Source organism: Jaculus jaculus, chromosome 14 (assembly GCF_020740685.1).
Source record: "Jaculus jaculus isolate mJacJac1 chromosome 14, mJacJac1.mat.Y.cur, whole genome shotgun sequence".
Lineage (NCBI taxonomy): Eukaryota > Metazoa > Chordata > Mammalia > Rodentia > Dipodidae > Jaculus > Jaculus jaculus.
The window spans coordinates 22,300,734-22,320,488 of NC_059115.1; the positions used below are offsets into that span (position 1 = coordinate 22,300,734).

The 19,755-nt window shown below is 49.1% G+C and overlaps 1 pseudogene; it reads left to right on the forward strand.

Annotated features, from left to right (window-relative positions):
• The first annotated feature begins 14,012 nt into the window (after nt 1-14,012).
• LOC123454646 lies at nt 14,013-17,719 on the forward strand (annotated as a pseudogene).
• Nucleotides 17,720-19,755: the final 2,036 nt, after the last annotated feature.

The window sequence follows — 19,755 nt, forward strand, 5'->3', positions numbered from 1 at the left end:
CTGAGACTACATAGTGAATTCCAGGTCAGCCTGAGCTACAGTGAAACCCTATCTAGAAAAACAACAACAAAAACAACAACAACACACACAATAAGTTAAGAGGACTGGGGCATGGCTAGAACACCTGCCTAGCATTCTCCAGTTGAGAACTGGGGAAATGGCTCAGCAGTAGAGCATCATTGGTGGTAGTGAGGAGCTGGGGCTGTGGTTTATTTCAAAGCATGGGCCTACAGTGTGTGAAGGCCTGGGTTCAATGCCTGACACTTACACACAAGTTCAATTCAGATAGAGAATGTTCCTGTGGTTAAGTATTAATCAGGTACTGACGGCCACATAGCTGGTCATAAATCCAATTTTATTGGCTGCAGAGATGATTGGCAGTTAAACACTTTTGGTTTCAAAGCTATATGGCCTGGGTTCAAATAATTTAATTTAGTTTAGTTTTGTTTCTTTGAGGGAGGGTCTCACTCTAGCCCAGGCTGACATGGAATTCACTGTGTGGTCTCATGGTGGCCTCAAACTGGTGGTAGTCCTCATACATCTGCCTCCCAAGTGCTGGGAGTCAAGGCATGCACTACCAAGGCCAGCTCAATTTATTTTTAAAATAATTAAGGGTTGGAGAGATGACTTAGCAGTTAAGTTGCTTTCCTGCAAGGCCAAAGGACCCAGGTTTGAGTCCCTAGTACACACATAAAGCCAAATGTACAAGGTGGCACATGCACCTGGAGTTCCTTTGCAGAGGCTAGAGGTCTTGGCACTCTCTCTCTACCTGCTTCTTGTTCTTTCTCCCTCTCTCTTTCATAAACAAACAAACAAACAAATCTTGTTTTACAGCTGAGGAAACTGAAGATCAGAGAAGAGAATCCACACAGCTTGCAGACTGAATCGAGGTTCCACATTATTTGGGAGCTCATGAGCTGATCTCCTCTGGGCCAAAGGACAGGGAAAGCTGGGTGGGGACACAGGGCAGCCCTGCAGGGGCTCCAGCCTCACCTCCTTGAGCTCCTGCTGCAGCTTGCGGTTGGCTTCTTTGGTCTCATTCAGCTGGTGGTGAGCAGTGGCCAGCTCCTGCTCCAGCTGGCCCACCTGCCCACGCAGCAATGCCTGGCCCTCCCGTAGCTGGCATACTTCTGCTCGGTGCTGCTCCAGGGCCTCCTGCAGCTCGGCTATGCGCCCATTGGTGTCTTTGACAGAACCCATGCCATTGGCAAGGGTCTGGAGGGAGTGGATGCACAGCACCTAGAGTGGAGAGTTGGGTTGATGAGATGGGGTGGCCATGGGGCAAAACCAACATCAGCAACAGTCAGTCAGATCCACGTCTGCAGGGGTGAGTCACTGAAGACCATGGAAATTAGTTTTCTGAGTGACCATTAAGACTCGGGCATTCAGAAATCCTGGAGTCCGTAAGTTCACTAATATACATTGGGACCATCACAAAACAATTGAGTTAGTAGACATGGTAGCACAGGTTTAAAATCTGAGATACTTGAGTTCAAGGTCAACATGGTCTACAGAATGAGACCCTGGCTCAAAATAAAAAAGTAAAAAGAGAGGCTGAAGAGATGGCTCAGTGGATAAAAGTGCTTACTTGCAAAGCCAGAATGGCTGGGTTCAATTTCCCAGTGATCATATAGAGCTAGATGTACAAAGTGTGCATGAATCAGGAGGTACATTTGAAGTGACAAGAGGCCTAGACATGGCACCACCCCGCTCTCATTGCCCAGTCAGTTCTGTCTTAAGGAGTTGCTCTTCCTTTTCAATTCCACCATCAAAGTAATGCTTTAAACCCATGTGGGATACATCCAGCCAATCACAGCCAGAGTAAGTCTAGTCTGGGCTATGCCAGTCAACCTTAGGTTTCTGTTCTATTATTGGGAATTATTATTCTATTATGGGAATTATCCTAATTCCCTTACCTTCTCCTCTAGGACTCTGTGATGACGGAAGAGGACTTTTAGATTCTTAATCATCTCGATCTCAGAGGTGACAGCCCCAGAGGACTGGGCCTGGCGTTTGACAAAGGTCCTGTGTAGAGATCTTTCCTGCCTAGACACCATATATTCCAGGCGGTCCAATAACAGCTAGAGAAATAGGGAAATCAGGTCAAGCTAAAAGGGAGAACATGTGGGGTCATGAAGGGGGATGACAGTGTGGAAGACGCAGGCAGGGAGAGATTTAACATGGTCAAATGACACCCCAAGACCGAAAGAAGAGGTGGTTAGAGGTTATAGGCACTTGCTTGCAAAGCCTGGTGGCTGGGCTCAATTCCCCAGTATCCATGTACAGCCAGATGCACAAAGTGGTGCATGCATCCACAGTTCATTTGCAGTGGCAGGAGGGCCTGGGGCTGCCATACTCACCCTCTGTCTGCCTGTTTCTCACATATACAAATGAAAGTAAGAAATTTAAAAATCAGATACATTTACATAATCAAATTTCACTAAAAAATGAGTAAATGGAAATGAGAACAGCGCAGCAGTGGTTGCCAAGAAAGGCTTGGTGCAATCAGTTCAGGCAGACCAGGACGAGAAGAGAGGGGAGCAGTAAGGAAGTGAGCACAGGGAGGAGAAGACAGGAAATGAGATGTGGCAAAGGATGGGTGAGAGCCAGGCATGGTGGCTTATGCCTTTCCTCCCAGCACTCGGGAGGCAGAGGTAGGAGGATTGCTGTGAGTTGGAGGCTACACTGACACTACATAGTTAATTCCAGGTCAGCCTGGACCAGAGTGAGACCCTACCTCAAAAACACAAAACAAAACATAAAATAAAAAACAAATTTTTAAAAAGCTGGATAAACAGGTAACACCGAGAGAATCCGCCCCATCACCCCAGGATTCCGCCCTGGCACTGAGGCCCCGCCCCCCAAGACCCTCACCCTCATGTTGTCCCGCTCTGCCTTCAGCTCTGCAATCTCTTCTTCCCTTTTCAGCAAATGCTTCTGACACGTTATCAACTCCTTGGTCACAGGCTCGAACAACTGTCCAGACATGGGCAGGATCAGGACACCAGCTCATTCCTTTCCCCATCTCCCTCATAGGAGATTTCAGGTTCCTCCCCCATGTCTAAGAACCGCCCCTCTTAATGGTCAGACCCGCTCCTTCTGCTATCCACCCGCCTTTTTTACATTTTTTAAAAACATATTTTTTAAATTTATTTGTGAGAGTGAAAGAGGGAGGAAGGGAGAGAGAGAGAGAGAGAGAGAGAGACAGAGAGAGAGAGAGAGAGACAGAGAGACAGAGAGACAGAGAGAATGGGCTCTCCAGGGCTTCCAGCCACTGCAAAGGAACGCCAGATGCATGCTCCACCTTGTGCATCTGGCTTACGTGGGTACTGGGGAATCGAACGGAGGTCCTTTGGCTTTGCAGGCAAGTGCCATAACCGCTAAGCCATCTCTTCATCCCTCCCCTCCTCTTCTTAGTTAGGCTTCACCCTCCCATTTGGACCTTGTAAATAAAGCCCCTCCTCTCATTGCTGGAACACACCCTTACCACGTGGATCATGCTAGCTTGCCCCCTGTGCAAAACCCCAGCTCTGACCATCCTCCCATCTCAAGTTTTGTCCATCTTGCCTCTCAAGTCTCTGCCTCTCTTTCTTTTCTGTCCCGCCCCTGAGCAAGTTTTGCCTTAATTACCCTCCAGGCACCAGGACCTCCTGGCTGGGCTCTGCCTCTCTACCTTAATCTTCTGCCTCTTCTTGTCCCACCTCTCTTCCAAGAACCCCCCCCCTTCTCCCCCACACCACTAGGATAAATTCTGTCCCTTATGTCAATCAGGCCCCATTGATAGACCACTCCTACCTTGCCCTTCAATCCCCGGTATCTATACATCTAGCTCTCTTGTGAATAAGGTGCTATCCACCCAGGTCATGCCCCATCTCTTTTACACCTCAAACCATGCTCCCCAGGTTTTGCCAACCAGGTTCCCTCCCCTTGTTCCCCAATTGTCACCCCTCTGTCCTTTCAGGCCTTGCCCCTTAGTCCTAGACTCCGCCCCCTGCGTTAAGCCTAGTCCCTGCCCCCAGACTTCTCCTAGACAAGCCCCTCCCTGAGTGTTAGGCCCCGCCTCCTGAGCTGCCCCGCCCCTTTCCCTCAGACTCCGCCCAGGCTGTTTGTTGCTCAGCCCCGCCCTCCCTGAGCCCCGCCCATCCCGCCACTCAGGCCGCCCAGCAACAGAACAACTGACTCCTCCCTTCCCGCGCTCCCCGAGTCCCCGCCCCTCGGCCCCGCCCAGACCTGGGATATCAGGATGCTGAACTGCTGCTGCAGGGAGTCATTCTGGCTCAGCTCCTGCTGCCATAGTTGTGCAGTGGCCAGCCTGTCATGCTCCTCGCGCATTGTCTGCAGCATGCTCTTCATCTCTGCGAACATCATCTTGAGGAGGAGCTCCGGGTCCCTGCCTGCCTCAGCTGGGCCCAGCAGCGAGCCATGCTGGGCTTCTCCGCTGAAGGTGGGCGTCACCTCACACATCGTGGTGGAGGTGCCCAGCTTGCCGGGGGACAATCCGAAGTGAGGCGTTCCAGTCACTTAAGAGGGGCAACCGAAGTCCAACCACTCTGCATGGTGGGGAGATTGAGGCATAAACATGCGGTGGGGGACAGTCTCCCTGGAAATCTAAGTGTCAGCTGCCAAATGTTGCCAGGGGAAACTGAGGTCTATGCATGTTAATCAGACAGGCTGAAACTCTAGACCGGGCACTGTGGCGCACACCTTGGATCCCAGCACTCAGCTAGGGTAGGAGGTAGGAGCGTCTCTGTGAGTCTGAATCCAGACTGAGCCACAGAGTAAGTACCAAGTCTGCCTGGGTTAGAATGAGACCCTGCTTCAAAAATCAAAGAAGGGCCTGGTGTGGTGGCACATGCCTTTAATCCCAGCACTCGGGAGGCAGAGGTAGGAGGATCGCCATGAGTTCGAGGCTACCCTGAGACTCCAAAGTGAATTCCAGGTCAGTCTGGGGCAGAGTGAGACCCTATCTTAGAAAAAAAAAATCAAAGAAGCGCCGGGTGTGGTGGTGCACGCTTTCAATCCCAGTACTCGGTAGGCACAGGTAGGAGAATGGCCTGAGTTCCAGGCCACCCTGAGACTACAGAATGAATTCCAGGTCATCTTGGACTTGAGTGAGACTCGAAGAAGGGCTGGGGAGATGGCTCAGTAGTTAAAAATGCTTGCTTGCAAAACCCGCGTTTACAGATCCCTTTTCCTGGTGAGCACCTAAAGCCACGTGCATAAGCTTCTGCAGGTTGTTGTGGAGCATGAAGCCCTAGTGCGGACATTCTCTCTCTCTTAAACGAATAAAACTTTTTATTTTTTATTTTTTTGTTTTTCGTGGTAGAGTCTCACTGTAGCCCAGGCTGACTTGGCATTCACTCTGTAGTCTCAGGGTGGCCTTGAACTCACGGTGATCCTTCTACCTCTGCCTCCCAAGTGCTGGGATTAAAGGCGTGCGCTACCACGTGTGGCTGAATAAAACTATTTTTTAAAAATTTATTTTATTTTATTTTTATTTATTTATTTGAGAGAGAGAGAGAGAAAGAGGCAGAGAGAGGGAGAGAGAATGGGCATGCAAGGGCCTCCAGCCACTGCAAACAAACTCCAGATGCATGCGCCACCTTGTGCATCTGGCTTACATGGGCCCTGGGGAATCAAACCAAGGTCCTTTGGCTCTGAAGGCAAATGCCTTAACTGCTAAGCCATCCCTCCAGCCCCATGAATAAAACTATTTTTAAAAGTAGAACAAAAGCAGGGCTGGAGGGATAGCTTAGTGGTTAAGGTGGTTGCCTGCAAAGCCAAAGGACCCAGGTTTGATTCCCTAGGACCCACGTTAGCCAGATGCCCAAGGGAGCACACGCATCTGGAGTTCGTCTCCAGTGGCTGGAGGCCCTGGCATGCCCATTCTCTCTCTCTTTTTCTCTGTCAAATAAATAAATAAATATATAAATAAATATAAAATAAAATATTTCAAAAAATAGAACAAAACTAGGGTTGGAAAGATTGCTCTGGACTGTAGAGATGGAAACAAAGATCAGAAGTTCAAAATCATCCTCAAGTACATAGTGTGAGTTTGAGACCAGTCTAGGCTATGAAAGACTCTGTGTCACAAACATAAATAGCTGGGTGTGAGGTCACAAGCCTTTAATCCCAGCACTCTGGAGACAGGTAGGAGGGTGGATGTGAGTTAAAGGCCAGACTGGGGCTACAGAGGTAGATCCAGGTCAGCCTGAGCTAGAATGAGAAACTGTCCGTAAAAAACTAAGAAGAAGAAAAATCAGTAGGAGGAAAGAAAAATGACATAGAGACAGAGAGATGACGGATAGATACAAGCATGTGGGGAGCAGGGCTGACTCATTTCAGGGCTCAGGAGTCTGGACCCAGCAATCCCAGCCTGCACACACCTCCTCTCCCCAACTTTACCAGAACCCTGGATTTCTGGGACCCGCCCTCATGGGGTGTTATCTAAGAATGGGGGAAGTGGAAGGGACAGAGCTTAGGGAACTCCAAGGCATTCCATGGGGCTGAGCACTCATGAAGGAGGCCATCAGAGCCACTTCAGGTGTTCTTCAAGTCAGGCAGTTCCGGCTGGCCAGGCCTAACCCAAGGGGAACTTTTGCTTTGTTTCTTCCTTCCTTTCCCCATACAGGCAGCAGCCTGAAGTGTTTCAGAATGGATAATTCCCAACCCGCTCATATGAGGTCTATGACCAAAGAACTAGCTGTGGTCTTCTGTGAATGGAAAAAGGGGGTGAGGCCCTCTGGGAGCTGAGGGAGGAGGCAACCTGCTGCCTTAGTTCTTGTGTTTGATGTGCTGCCCTTGAGAATCTAGACTCTCAGAAGGTACGACTTAAGAAAATATCTATAAGAGAGCAAGAAGACCAGCAAACTCAGTATCTCAAACCCACAACTTACTCAGAAGGTAAAATCCAGGGTGTCTGGGGGATGGGGGTTTCCTGTGAACGCAGTGTCCACTGAGAGACAGCACACAGCCAATCTCACCAAGACACTCAAAAGTGCAGAAAGAAGTTTCCACACTGACCTGAGAGTAAGGTCTGTTGCTAGGACCTCGCCTGGCAACAACTGTAGGACCAGGTTCTAGAACTGAGGTCTGGACAATAGAACCTGTCCAAAGCCAACCACTTAAAGAGGTAGTGGCCCCAAAGACAGGGGAACAAAGAGAGAACCAGGAAGAACCCTAATACAATCCACAACAAGCCTAGCCAGAGATAGAGTCATCTAGAACTCTGATCAATCTAGACCTCAGAGCTTTCTCAGTGGGATGAAGGTGATAGTACAAGATATAAGCCTGGCATAGTGCCACCTGCTTGTGCTCCCAGCACCTAGGAGGCTAAGGCTAGAGGATCAAGTGTTGAAGGCCATCCTTGGCTCAATAACAAGTTCAGGACTAACCTGGGCTACATGAAACTCTGTCTCAAAAGTAAAAAATAAAATGAAAGCAAGGATTGTATAGATGGTTTAGTGGTTAAGGTACTTGCCTGCAAAGCCTAGGGACCCAGGATCGATTCCACAGTACCCACATAATCAGGATTCACATTGTAGTAAATGTATCTGGAGTCCCTTTTCAATATCTAGAGTCCCTGGCTGGCTGACCAGTGAACCCCAGTAACTCTCCTCCCTCTTCTCTCCACGGCCCTGGATCTACAGGTGAGTGTGGCCATGCCCAGCTGTTTACATGGGTGCTGGGGATTGGACTCAGGGTGAACCATGCCCACTCAGGCCCTCATGCTGTCCAACAAGCACTTTTACTGCGACGTGATCTTCCCAGCCCGCCGCCTCACTGGAGGTGGTGTTCACAGATTCTGCTGGACTGGCTGGTCCATGAGCCCAGGGATCCTCCTGTCTCTGCCCCCCAGCACTGGGGTTCCAGGCTTGTGCCACCATACTTGGCACTGACATGAGGGGAATTTCTTGGATTAGTTACGGCACTCCAACAACAGCACTTTGCAGGCCTGAAAATCAAGGAACCCAGTAGCTGCTCAGTCCACAAAGCTGAAGGCCTCAGCAGTCCCCGTCCTGCACTGAAGGCCTGGAGGCTTCCTGCAGAGCCACTGCTCTTCAGTCCATGCTGGCCTTCAGTCCATCCTGGAAAGCAGCAAACTGGGAGCAGCAAGTAGCCAGGTGGGAAGAGGGGACACTGTCCTTCCCCAGCTTCCTTAGATAAAGCTCCCCCACTCCCAGAGGGGCCACCCATTCATCCTGGGGGAAGGATTTCTCCTTTACTCAAACCTCCCTGGAAACAGCCTCAGAGACATAATATATTTTTAAACTTTTTTTTTTTTTTTTCTTTTTGGTTTTTCGAGGTAGGGTCTCACTCTAGCCCAGGCTGACCTGGAATTCACTATGGAGTCTTAGGGTGGCCTTGAACTCATGGCAATCCTCCTACCTCTGCCTCCTGAGTGCTGGGATTAAAGGCCACCATGCCCAGCATTAAATTTTAACTTTTAAAGAATATTTTAGTTATGAGAGAGGGGGGGGGAGGGAGGGAGGGAGGGAGGCAGAGGCAGAGGCAGAGGCAGATATAGAGAGAATAGGTATGCCAGAGACTTTAGCCACTGCAAAGGAACCCTATATGCATGTACCACCTTGCACATCTGGCTTAGTTTGGTACTGGGGAATCAAACCTGGGTCCTTAGGCTTTGCAGGTAAGCACCTTAACCAATCTGTTATCACTGCAACACTTATAATGTATTTTTATCACAACCCACTCTCATTAACTTATTTTTGACCGTGAACGTATTTATTTATTTTCACAGAAAGAGGCAACCAGACAGACAGAGAGAGATAGAGAGTGGGTATGCACATGCTAGGGTCTCCTGCCACTGCAAACAAACTCTAGATTCATGGACTACTTTGTGCAGTTGGCTTCATGTGGGTACTGGGGAATCGAACCTGGGCAGTCAGGCATTGTAAGCAATAGCCTTTATCCACTGAGCAATCTTTCCAGCCTGACCATGAACTTTTTATACTCCTGACTTCATTTTATTGCTTTGTTTAGTTTTATTTATTTATTTGAGAGCAACAGACAGACAGAGAAAGGAGGCAGCTAGAGAGAATGGGCACACCTGGGCCTCCAGCCACTGCATACAAACTCCAGATGCATGTGCCACCTTGTGCATCTGGTTTACCTGGGTCCTGGGGAATTGGGCCTCAAACCAGGGTCCCTAGGCTTCACAGGCAAGCGCTTAACTGCTAAGCCATCTGTCCAGCCTCTGACTTCACTTCTTGAGTGCCAGGATTATAGGCATGTGTCACCATGCCCAGTTTACGTGGTAGTGGAGAGGAAAGCATGTTAGGCAAGCACTCTAATAACTGAGCTACATCCCCAAGTCAGCTGTTTTTCAGAAACAAGGAGGGTAGGTAGCCCTGGCTGGCAATGAGCTCACTATATAGCTGAGGGTAACCTTGAACTTTGGGCTCAAGGATCCATCAAGTTCAACTGATTCTACTCCTATAGGGAGAGGAGGAGGAAGGACTCATTTGCTCAGCAAGCTGGTGCCGTCGCATCTGTAGAAAAGGCAACTTGCACGTCTCCCTGGGAAGTCCACACTCACGCAGCAGAAGCACAGCGCCCGTGGGGGAGGCTCCCCTGTGCCTGTGCTGGTGAATGCCGGAGCCCACGCAGGTGGGGATGGACACCAGTGGGGCCCCGCGCTGCTTCTTCCACGTGTTCACTGCGGGGTCTCGGGTCAGCACCGGGGGGCCCAGGCCCATGGGAACAGCAGCCTGCGCGTAGGCCAAGCCTGGCATTCCTCTTTGTTGATGGGTGACGGGGGAAGCAGTGGGGGTATGGTGGGCACAGTAACTCTTCTCTGCAGGTGACTTCTGAAAAGCTGTGATCAAAGTTGACAGAAGTGCAACAGAGCTCCCTCTGGGTTCACATGCAGAGCTAACAAGAGCAGCAAAGTCCTATGCGGACCCTGGAGGTACTAAAATTTGTCCTGTCTGTCTTCTAGGGTTGTTGGGGATGGAACAAGATGCGTGGTGGACTGAGACTAGGCCAACAGCTGGTGTTCAGGGGAGAACCACGAGGCGGGTAGATGGGCCACGTCTGTGGTGTGAATTCTTACCAGGCCAATTTCAAGCCAGCAAGGACATGAGAGAGAGGGGGCTGGAGAGCAGTGCAGACCCGCCACAGGGCAGTGTTTCCCCGCCTCCCAGTGCTTGCCACAGAGCAGGTATGAGAACAACTGGGAAACAAGGTGTTTTTCCTGTGTTTCACTTGTTTTGAATGTTACTGGTTTGTCTGAAATCTGTCATAATTCAATCTGTAATGCGGGCTGTGTGCAGCATCCAGCTTGCAGTGTTTCTTAAGTATACCACTTATCTCTGAAGAGCTGGCCCAGGGCAGCCCCATCTGTCCTTGGGGCACAGGTGGGATATAAACTGGAGCCTCTGTATCAGGTTTATGTGGGTCCTGGGGATTCAAACCTGGATCCTTTGTCTTTACAGGAAAGTGCCTTACCTACTGAACCATGTCTCCAGCCCTTGGTCCAGTCATTTCTTTTTTTAAAATTAATTTATTTTTTATTAACAACTTCCATGATTATAAACAATATCCCATGGTAATGCCCTCCCTTTCCCTCTTTCCCCTTTGAAACTCCATTGTCCATCATATCCCCTCCCCCTCTCAATCAGTCTCTCTTTTATTTTGATGTCATGGTCTTTTCCTCCTACTATGATGGTCTTGTGTAGGTAGTGTCAGGAACAGTGAGGTCATGGATATCCAGGCCATTTTGTGTCTGGAGAAGAACATTGTAAAGAGTTCTACCCTTCCTTTGGCTCTTACATTCTTTCCGCCACCTCTTCCGCAGTAGACCCTGAGCCTTGGAAGGTGTGATAGAGATATTGCAGTACTGAGCACTCCTCTGTCACTTCGTCCCAGCACCATGATGCCTTCTGAGTCATCTCAAGGTCACTGCCATCTAAAAAGAGAAGGTTCTCTACCACAAGTGGCAGTAGCATTAATATATGTGTATGAACATAGTGCTTACTGGGCAGTTTGATGAGGATAGTATATACATTTAGCCAGACAACAGCAGACGTTACACCCCTAGGGCTCATGACTACCCCTGTTTTACGTTTTCAGAATCGGAGATGTATTCCCTCCCATGGAGTGGGCCTCCAGTCCAATTAGAGGGCAGTTGTTTTCCACCATTACAGGCGTGCAGCCCTTGGCTCATTTGGCCTGCCTCACAAAATATACGGCTTGTGGTGCCCACTGTTGAGTATCTTCACTGATGATTTCACTCTCTCCCACTGAACTGCATGCAGAATGGCTTCTTCCAGCTTTCTGTCAGCTGGTCTATATGGAGGAGGTTTTCAGCTCAGCTACAGCAGGGTTTCTCAGTGACCTTGCAGCCCAAGTATGTGGAGTCTTCAGCAATAGGGTCTTACCATCTATTCCTGGTGAGAAACCAAGGGCCTCAGCAATGGCCTGTAATGTTTTGGGAACATCAGGGACCTCCATGGCCAACAACTCACTGGAAGGTATCCCATCCCTGGCACTGAAAATTTTCTAGTAGCAATCTGTGGCTCCTGAGTTTTCTGACATCAGTGCAAAGCTGACTGCAACAGTGACCGCATTCATACCCAAGATCAGAAACACAAGACAAATTCACTAACATGTAACCATTAAGTCATCCATTCATCCCTAAGATGTCACCTGTGTCACCTCTATTTGCAACAGAAATTGGGCCCATCTGTGATAGTGGGGGATATGACGGGGGAGAACCCATTTTTCTAGGAACCCGAAGTTCAGGGATCAGGCAGTCCCATAAGGAAAATTGTCAGCTCAGTACAGATTATTGGCTCTGGTCAGTTTGCCTCTTTCCTTCACCAGTATTAGTTTTTTAAAACATTTTACTTTTATTTATTTATTTGGGAGAGCGAGGAAGATGCAGGTAAGGAGGGGGGATGAGCATGCCATGGCCTCCAACCACTGCAAATGAACTCCAGACACATGTTCCACTTTGCACATCTGGCTTATGTAGGTAGTGGGGAATCAAACCTGGGTCCTTAGGCAAATTCCCCTAACCACTGATCCATCTCTCTAGCCCCTCAACATTAGTTTTTCCCAGTTACTACTGAGGAAGTATAAAATTGACAATCAGCTCATGACACCTTCAATTATAGTTAGACACAGTCCCCAGTATATACCCCAAACTTCAGCCCTTCGAATAAGTTCCCAATTTCTGGCTCCCACCAATTCCTGACTGAGTGCTTTACTGTTTATGAATCATACATATACTGTCCCCTCCAAAATGCTCGAGAAACATAACAATTCTATCCGTGAGCACATTGAAAACATTCAGATAGATTTGAATATTCAATATTACCTTCATAGGGGAAAAATCTGACTGTGAGTTGTTTTGCAATGCAATATATTTAGGTTTTCTTATCATTCAAATACATGTAATCAAATATGTATAGCTGATATCAATGTAGCAATGGTGACTGGAATGCATTGATTCTATCCAATTTAAATTTTGTGTTTTGGCATTTGGAGTTTGTTTGCAGTCTCTACAGTTCTTGCTGTGTCCATTCTATCTCTCTGCCTCTATCTCTTTCTGCTTGCAAATAAATAAAAATATTAATCTTTTTTGTTTATTTATTTGAGAACGATATGGCGGGGGGGAGAATGGGCACGCCAGGGCCTCCAGCCACTGCAAAGGATCTCCATATGCATGCACCCATGGTGCATCTGGCTAACATGGGTCCTGGGGAAGCGAGCCTGGACCTGGGGTCCTTAGGCTTCACAGGCAAGTGCTTAACCACTAAGCCATCTCTCCAGGCCTATGTTTTTTCTCCTTTTAAAGATTTATTTATTTTTTACTAGAGACTGATAGATGGGGGGGGGTGGAGAATGGGTACACCAGGGCCTCTAGCCACTGCAAACTCCAGATACACATACCACCTGTGCATCTGGGTTACGTAGGACCTGGAGAATCGAACCTGGGTCCTTAGGCTTCACAGGCATGTGCCTTAACCACTAAGCCATTTCTCCAGCCCTGCAAGCAATCACCTTTAGTCACTGAATTATCTCCAAAAGTCCTATTTTTATTCAATCTCTTAATTTGAGGAGAAATTTATACAGGGCTTACCACATCAAGCCCTATTTTAAAAATATTAAAAATTTTATTTATTTTAAAGAAACAGAGAGGAGAGAGAGAGAGACTGGGCATTGTAGCACTTTCAGCCACTGCAAACGAACTCCAGGCATATATGCCACCTTGTGCATCTTGTCATACGTGGGTCCTGGGTAATTGAAGCTGGGTCCTCTGGCTTTGCAGGCAAGCACTTTAACAGCTAAGCCTTCTCTCCAGTCCAAGTATGACATTTTGTTTTATTTCTTCAAATTCTAGAGTCTCTGCTCATTTTATTTTATTTTATTTTTTAGAGACAGAGAGAGATAGAGGGACAGAATGGGTGTGCCAGGGCCTCAAGCCACTGCAAATGAACTCCAGACACACAAACTGCCTTGTGCCTTTGTCTTATGTGGGTTCTGAGAAGCTGAACCTAGGTCCTTAGGTTTGAAAACGTAGGCAAGCACCTTAATCATTAAGCCATCACCCAACCCTCTCTGTTTCTTAAATATATACCATTTCACTGAGATTTCATCAGTCCAGATGGACTATTTATCTGCCTCTTCTACAGGTATTGCAAATTCTACAGATTGTGAGACTATCTTTACTTAAGATATCACACTGGTGAATTACAGTTAAATTATTCAAGAAGATTTAAAGGGAGAAAGTGGTGGAGAGATGGAGGCCTGCAAACCTAGGTCTATTCAAAACATGGACTTCCACCATGGCTCATAGCTCCAATTCCTAGCTCACTTCCAACTCTTTCTTTCCTTCTTCCTTCCTTTCATTTTATTTATTGATTTATTTATTTTGGTTTTTGAAGTAGGGTCTCACGCTAGCGCAGGCTGTTGTGGAAGTTACTGTGTATTCTCTGGCTGGCCTTGAATCTTGGTCAACTCTCCTACCTTTGGTCCCCAGTGCTGGGATGCGAGGTATGCACCACCATGCCTGGCTTTTCTTTTCTTTTCTTAAACTTAATTATTTTCACAAAAGTAGAGTGAATTCCAAGTCAGGCTGGCTACAGCAAGACCCTACCTTGAAAAATGTGGGTATTGAGGAATTTAACCAAAGCAATCAGGCTTTGCAAGCAACCACCTTTAACCATTGATCTCTCTCTCCAGCCCTAGTGTGTCTGGCTTTATGCATGAACTGGGAAACCAGCCACTCAATTGTACTTTTATTGGCTTCTGTAAAGAATACATTATGTGCAGGGCTTGGTGGTACATGCCTTTCATCCCAGCACTTGGCAGAAAGAGGTGGGAGGATTGATGTGAGTTCAAGGCCAGCCAGCCCGAGACTACATAGTGAATTCCAGGTCAGCCTGGATTGAGACCTTAGCTCAAAACAAGACAAAACCCTCACCTTGAAGCTAGCCACAGTGGTGCAATCCTGTGACCCCTGCACTCAGGAGGTGGAGCCTGGAGGATCAGTTTAAGGTCACCCTTTACATCGCAGGTTCGTGGCCAGCCTGGACTACATAAGACCCTGTCTCCAAAAGCTTACCTTGGGTAGCCCTTCCCAGGAGAGGACAGAGACCCACACTGGCTGAGTAGGAGGCCACGTAAGTGTCCTGTAGCTGGGGAGGGGCCGGGAGCTATGGTCCATCCTGAGGTTGTTGGGCGGTCATGCGGGACCACAGACAGCCTCGATTCACTCACTGCTGGAACAGGCGGGTGCACCTATTCCATGCGGCTCCCGGTGATCCAAGGATAGGCCTTACCTCCCCCAGGCAAGTGAACAGCAGCGCAGGACCAAGTGCGAGGCTTCTGGAGAAGGAAGCAGCCATCGTGAGCTGACCCCTAAAGCCCTTCACACCCAAGGCCACCTCAGGGCCTGACCCAGGTGACAGGCATGGGCCCGTGGTAGTCAGGGGTGGACCTGCAGTGGTCAGGGGTGCCTTAGTTTCCTCAGGCAGACATCCAAGCTTCTCCTACAGAAGATGGGCAGCTCTGGCCCAGCAAAGAAGCCCCCCACTCCCAAGCAAGGCCCAGTTTCTGGATCCCATCATGGATGCCCGAGGCCAAGGCCACCAAGCTAGAGAAGCCTGTGAGCTCCTGTGCGCTGTCCCAGGCTTTACCTGAAGCAGCTGTCCACTGCCCCTCTGTCTCCATCCACAGTCACTGTGACTGCCCCACGCCTGCGGAGTCACTGCGCATGTCCGACCTGACGCCCGTGCGCGTCAAGCCGCTGGACAACTTGGTGGACCGCGTGGGGCTCATCAAGTGCATTGAGCGCTACGTGTGCACCGTGACACGTGACAGCCTGAGCAAGGCCACCCGTGTGCTGTGCTGAGGCCCTCGGGAGTCCTGGGCGGATGGATGTGGGGCAGGACCCGTGCTTGGCGTTCACCTCTGACCCTGCCTCCTCTGCAGCGGGTCCGCGGTCACCCTGGAGTGCGTGGAGAAGCTGATCCGGAAGGACATGGTGGACCCGGTGAATGGAGAAAAATTGACGGAGCGCGACATCATCGTGTTGCAGAGGGTGAGCTGCATGGTGCCCAGCCTCCCGTCCCGCGCTGCCCACAGCCCCGTGCTCCACAGGCACCCCCACCCCGCCCAACGCCGTGAGCCCACAGATTCCCACCACTCCTGCTTGCTTTTATTTCATTTTATTTGAGGGAGGGAAAATGGGCACATCACGGTTTCTGGCAGCTACCATCTCCAGACACATGTGCCACTTTGTGCATCTGGCTTTATGTGGGTACAGGGAATCAAGCCCAGGCTGGCAGACACTTTAACTGTGGAGCAATCTCCCCAAATTCCTGCTTTATTTTATTTTATTCATTTATAGTTAGAGAGAGAAGCTGGGTGTGGTGGCACACCCCTTTAATCCCAACATTCAGGAGGTTTAGGTAGGAGGATCACTGTGAGTTTGAGACCAGTCTGAGACTACATAGTGAATTCCAGGTCAGTCTGGGATAGAGTGAGACCCTATTTAAAAAAAAATTCAGGCTGGAGGTATGGCTTAGCTGTTAGGCATTTGCCTGCAACACCAAAGGACCCAGGTTCTATTCCCCAGGACCCACTATAGCCAGATGCATAAGGGGACACATGCGTCTGGAGTTAGTTTGCAGTGGCTGAAGGCCCTGGCATGGTCTTTCTCTCTCTCCCACTTTCTCTGTCAAATACATAAATAAATAAAATAAAATAACATATTAAAAAATCCCCCTAATAAAAAATAAATTATTAGAGAGAAAGAGAATGGATGCATCAGGGCCTCTATCCACTGCAAAGGAACTGCACAGGCATGTGCCACATTGTGTATCTAGCTTATGTGGGTTCTGGGGAGTTGAACCTGGGTCCTTAGGCTTTGCGGGCAAGCACCTTAAGTGCTAAGTCATCTTGCTAGCAACCTCATTTTCTTGAGGCAGGGTCTCACTCTAGCCCAGTGTGGTAGTTTGAATAGATGGCCCCCAATATATTCAGTTCTTTATTGTTTGTAGTTTGCATCTGCAGGCACCTGGATGGAGGCAGTGTCACTGGGTGGATCTTAAGTTGTGGTGGTGGGTTTCAGATTTCAATATAAAGATATACAAAGTGTGCCTAGCAGGAGTTCCTGAAGTGTGCTGTGTGGCTTTTGGCTTTGGGCTTTTTGGCTTGTACTTCTCTGTCTCTGCTTGGTCCTGTGAAAGCAGGACAGTTTCTTCTGCCATTATGGAACTTGCCCTGGATCTGTAAGCTTCAATAAATATCCCTTCCTCCATAACTGTATCTGGTCTGAAAGTTCATCTCAGTGAACCTGAAGCTGTCTGCTACACCCAGGCTTGCCACAGCCATCCTCCTACCTCAGTCTCCCCAGTGCTGGGATTAAAGGTGTGAGGCTCCAAGCCTGCCGTCTTTTTGGCTTGTGTCTGTATTTGGTGTATGTATATGGAGGTGCCCTTGAGGTGCCCTGCACTTGCCTGAGGCCTGCAGCGGCTGGAGTGGGACATGGAGCATCCTGCTCTGTTGCTCCCCACCCGCACCCACCCAAGCTCCACGCCACCCACTTGCCATCTTTTTATGACTCAGGTGATTGTCAGGTCTTGGCTGCTTTGGGTACTGGAGTTACAGATGCATGTGGCCACACTCAGCTGTGTTTTCTTTGTTTTGTTGTTTGAGGTAGGGTGTCACTGGAATTTGCTCAGGCTGGCCTGGAACTCATGGTGATCCCCTACCTCAGCCTCCCAAGTTATGGGATTAAAGGTGTGTGCCACCACACTTGGCCTCATGCCAGCTGTTTATGTGGAGCCTGGCGGCCTCCCTTTTCTCAGACTTCCTGGGGGCACTCATGTTGGTCAAGAAGTGCTTTTAACCACCGAGCCATCTCTTCAGTCCCATTCCTCTGCTCTGCTTGCTGAGGCCCTGCCCCCTCATTGACCTACACTTCTTCCTCCCAGGGCTCCGACCTGGTCACAAGCCATGCCCCTCCGTCCTGTCCTGTCCTCTCAGTCAGGCTCCTTCACCCCATGGTTTCCTTTCCTCCACTTCTCCCTACTCAGCTCAGGACCCTCCACTGTCAGCTGGAGGGAGCTCCACCTACAGCCAGGGCCCCCCAACTTTCTCTCCTCACCCTCTGAAGGGCGGCACAGGCTTTGCGGGCTCTGGAGTTAAGTTGCAGGTGGAGACATCACAGTCGGTGATGCAGGCCTGAGCTGTCTGGTGACCTAATAAACACTGTGAGTGAATGGACATGTGCCACCTTCATTGTCAGTAGGGGTTCTGGAGACTCAGAGGAGGCAGGCAGCACAGGTCACTGACCCCACATATTGGAGGGACTTGTCTGGGAGCGGGCACTGGGTGTAGTGGGGCACATTTGTAATCCTAGCCCTGGGAGACTGAAACAGGAGGATTGCAAGTTCGTGGTTAGCCTGGACTACATTGGGACACTGTCTCAGAGGAAACTGGAGCCCAAGAACATTGAATTTTGTCTCCTGTTATTAGCAATGGAACTGAGCACAATGCACAATACACAAACAGGTGAGAAGGTCAGAGTGAAAGAGCCTTGAGCTGGAGGGACGCCATCTTGGTGCACTGAACCGAGGAGAACTTCCTGTTACACACACACCTGCTCAGGGAGAGAGCCTCTGTGGGGTGGGAGAGTCAGCCTTCGCTGGGAGGGCGCGTGTATCCTTTCACGCTTTGAGAGGCATTTGTTTTGCTCTGGTTCTGGGGCCTTGTCCATGCTAAACAAATGTTCTATTACTGAGTTCTGTCCTAGCCTTTTTGGTTATTTATTTATGAGAGACAGAGAAAGAGAGACAGAGAGATCCAGAGACTAGAGACAGAATGGACGTGCCAGGCCTCCAGCCACTGCAAACGAACTTCAGGCACGTGCTCCACCTTGTGCATCTGGCTTACATGGGACATAAGGAATTGAACCTGGGTCCTTTGGCTTTGCAGGCAAGCACCTTAACCAATAAACCCTCTCCCCACTCCAATGGAGTGTCCTTTATGTGCGTCCTCATCCAGTCTTCCACAGAACACTTTCCCAGAATCCTCCTGGGTTATTCGCATGGTCCCTCTCTGCACTACACACTCTACTATTTTTCTTAGCTTTGTTTCCCTTGAACACTGCAAGCTCAGACTCTGCGTTCATGTGCAGGCACTCTCTCTCCCACTTGGGGGCCATCTCAGGGGGTGGGAGAGCTCTGCTCCTGTTGTTTCCCCAGGCCCTTCATGATGCCTGCTCAGTAGGCATCTCCCCGTGATTAGCTGGGTGAATGTGGTAGGGGGTCTCAGGTACCAGGGGTCTCACATACTCATGTGTCCTTCCGAGCCCCCAGCAGCATGGTCCCAGCAAGACTCATCCCAAGGAACACGAAAGGAGACAGGAGGACATGGCCCATAGTCACAGGACTGGGAGTAATGAGACTGCAGCATTCAGGGGGCAGATGCTGCCAGAGGGGAGGGGCACGTGTGGATGGTTGTGAGGCTCATGGCTAAGATGACAAAGCAGGGTCTCTTGGATGTTCCATGAATATACATTAGCTTTGTGAAAAAAATTCAGAATATTATTTTTTCAAAATATTTTGTGTCAATTAGCAGTTGTCTGTTATAAATGTAAAAGATTTGCTATTAATATAGAATTATTCACAGCTGATGTATAATGTGATCTCAGCATTAGGAGGCAGCACTTGGTTGACAGACTTAAAATTGTTTGTGGCGGGGAGATGGCCCAGCGCATGTGTCTGGATTTCATAAGCAGAGAGCACCCATTTGCTCTCTGCCAAATAAATAAATAAAAATTTATTTTTTGCAAAATATTTTATTTAGTTATTTATTTGCAAGGTGAGAGAGAGAGACAGAAAGAGACAGAGAAATAGATAGAGAGAGTGAATGGGCACATGTCAGGTCCTTCAGCCATTGCACATGGACTGCAGATGGATGCAAAGGCTGGGGTTGCCTCACCTGAGACCACGAGCTCCAGGGGGTCACTGGGTGCTGACCACACTTGGGGTTGCTTATGTGAAAGCCATAACTCCTGAATGTCCACCTCTCCTTAGAAGTCACAGGACACACAGGGAATAGGGGCTGGTTGTGCCCCTTAAACTACCCATACTGTGAGTCCAGGGCTCAGGAGAGTTTCTCTTGTGCTTCCTTAGACAGAGCAAATCTGTCCAAGCCAATTAGGGAGACACACTGGAGGGCTATGTTCCCTCCTTTCAGGGCTGGGCTGGGCAGGGCAGG